The sequence below is a fragment of the Eurypyga helias genome, unplaced genomic scaffold (genome assembly GCF_000690775.1).
Source record: "Eurypyga helias isolate BGI_N326 unplaced genomic scaffold, ASM69077v1 scaffold12366, whole genome shotgun sequence".
Classification (NCBI taxonomy): Eukaryota; Metazoa; Chordata; class Aves; order Eurypygiformes; family Eurypygidae; genus Eurypyga; species Eurypyga helias.
Genome location: NW_010254778.1, coordinates 8,788 through 11,716, shown reverse-complemented (window position 1 = coordinate 11,716; position 2,929 = coordinate 8,788).

Genomic DNA, 2,929 nt, shown 5'->3' with positions numbered 1-2,929 from the left:
TTGTTTGGTTTTTGGGAAAGGGCAGAGGAAGTAGAAGGGAACTTTAGATGGAAAAGGGAGAGGGAGAAGATGCTTTCAAGTGGAGCTGATAAGATGCAGAAAGTTGGGAAGCCTGGGCTGGCTAACCCACGACAGAAGGGTAAGTAAATGTAGGACAGGAGAACATGCTGACATTTCTGGAGGAAAGGCAGTTAATTAGTTTATTTTTTTATTTGACAGAAGCAAAGTCCTCAGGCAGCACAGTGTGTAAATAAGAACAGTCCCTGCCCTGATGCTCGCGGGGCTGCCCGTAAGAGGGATGGCCACAGGAAAACTTTCCTCGCCACAGGGATTGTTTCATGTCTAATTTGGGAAAAAGGAGACACTTCTGGGGAAAGCAAAAAAGGTATGTGAACCACAGGAAAATGCAGATCCAGATGACTTCATTCTTTGAGTTGACATACTGCATTCTAAGCACAGTTTTGCTCCAGAGTATAAGTCTCAAATGATGTTCATAGATGTTCAAATGTCTGTTAATTGTCTCGCTGTAGAGCAGCTGATAGCCAGGGTCCCGTTATCTCTTGGGAAATAGCACGACTTCACATGTGTTTCCTGAGACTGGAAAATGGTACTGCAAACAGGTTGTTTCTGAGCTGGGTCCATACCGTGGCAGCTGTGCTGCGCTGATGTGGGTTTGAGCATAAATTACAATAGGATCTTTTTCATCCCACCCCTGCCGCTCTGAGGACCTGTGTGCGGGATTTGCACGGCTGCCTTGGCTCCTTAGCCGCCTTCCCTGACTGCAGCTGTATCCTTCCCTTGACCCCAGGGGCCAGAAGCTGCTGCCAACTCCCCTCCCCCAGTTAATGGCTCTGCTCCTCTGTTCCCTCTCTGTAAAATCCCGGGTGTTGTGGGTTTGGGGAGAGCCGACTGACTCACTGCAGTGGTGAGGGTAGTAGGAAAACACCTGCACAGAAGCTTCTGGTTCTAGAGCAGGGCTTGGTACTGGCTGGGCACGGAGGGATGAGGGTGGTACTGGATGCTGTTTCTTTCATTGAGCATCATCCATTCTGAGCACTCGGCAGCTGTCTCGGGAGGGAAAACCAGTCTGTGTTTCTGTAGCCTGATGGGGCATTATTATGGAGAGAAGCTCTAGAGAAAGAACAGGCACCCAGATTTTATGCTTTTCTCTAGTCTGAGTGCTTGAATTCATGGATCCTCAGTGATGTTCCTCTCCTGCTGTGGTATGGTGTATTTATACAGTCATACTTAATACCATAATGTTGCTGGAAAGACATTTGGAAGTGTGATTCTAGAGTCCTCTGACCTGAGCTAGCAGCCATCCCAGAGAAATTCCCCCAGTGTATCATTTATAAAGGCAAAGACTCATTTAAAGAAATCTATTTTATATTTTTTACTGCCTGGAGTGAGCAAAACTAATGAAAGTTCCCAAGCATCATCACAACAGAGGACACTTCCCCTGTATAGACAAGCTGTGTGAAACTGTGAATAAAGTGGGGGGAACAAACAAGGTGGCAGTGGAAACCAGCCTTGGGTAGCTGCAGACATGAACTGCAAGCCTTGGGAGCTGGTGCTAGATCCAAACTGGCTCTGCTCTCCATTGGCAATGTTACTGTTATTAGCATTCTGTGCTCCCCAGGGCGGGATGGGGCCTGTTCCTCTTCTCTTCAGGAGGCTCCTTACCACTGGTGGTAGTGCAAATGCCACCAGCTGAGAGAGAGGCGGCACCAGTGGCTCCTGGCTCAGGGATGCCATGTGTAACTCAGTTTCTATTGGCTCCCACAGCCGGTTTCCCTTGGGAAGGGACGTCAGGCAAGGCTTGTACCGGGTGGTGACATTCAAGTGTGTAGCTGAGGAGTCAACCTGCTGCCCACCCACCTGCTGAGGGAGCTCAGCGGGCTTCCAGGAGGGGCTGCACAGGCAGACATGCTGCTAAAAGCGATGGTCTCAGCCAGCTGGATAAGGCTGGGGACAGCGAGGGTTTGTAGCAAGCATCGGAGCCAGGGCTGCATCTCTAAGGTCTGGCTAATGCCCAATCAGCGACCCTATCGAAGGTGCCTGCCTGAAAGGGGCTCTGCCACGTGGCAAAAAGCAGAGGGATGGAGATAAACCCAGCAGTGGGAAGGAGCCACAGGAAAAGCCAGAATTAGCCAAAGTGTTGTGCAAACAATTCTAATAACCCCCCGAAGGGGCAGAAATTGTGCTTCTGTAGGTTGCTTGATGTGGTGGAGCAGTGAGGAGTTTCACCAGCCGGGAGACTGCCTGGGCCTCAGGTCCAAGTGAAGCCAGAGCCAGGAAGGGCTTATGCCATCCCAGTCTCTCAAATCTTTGTTTTTAAGGTTTGTGGAGCCAGCAATGTTGTGTTCCTTACAAGCTTGGATTTAGATTCTTAGATTTAGATTCTTAGATTTAGAATGATGCCCTCATCATTCCCGTAGAGGATGAGGGCATCATTCCCTCTACGAGGAAGCAGCTGCAGTCTGATCCAGGAAAAGGCAGTACAAATGCTCCAGGCAGCAACTTCACTTGTGCTACATGTATTTTTTGGCATCAATGTCAATCCTTTTCTCTGAGATTCTCCATGTGTTTGTGTTGAGGGAGGTTGATGAGATGGGGAGAAGAGCAAGGCCCATCGCTGGTCCCGTGGTGACAAGAGGAAACTTGAGTTTCTAAGTCCTCATTTGTCTTTCCTTGGCAGTGATTTGCATTTCCTCTTGCTCTTTCGATACCCTCATCCTCGGGGCCAGGCTGGGTGTTGTCCTGTTGGACTGTCCGCAGAGCGCGGTGGTTGCAAGGAGGCTGGGCTGGCCGGCAGGTTACTGGTCTTAGTCCTGAAAATATTTTAGTAGAAGTTGTGTGAAACGTCTGTGGAGATGAGGGCGAGAGAATGTGATGAGTCACTTGGAGCACACTGGGTACAGCCCCCGTG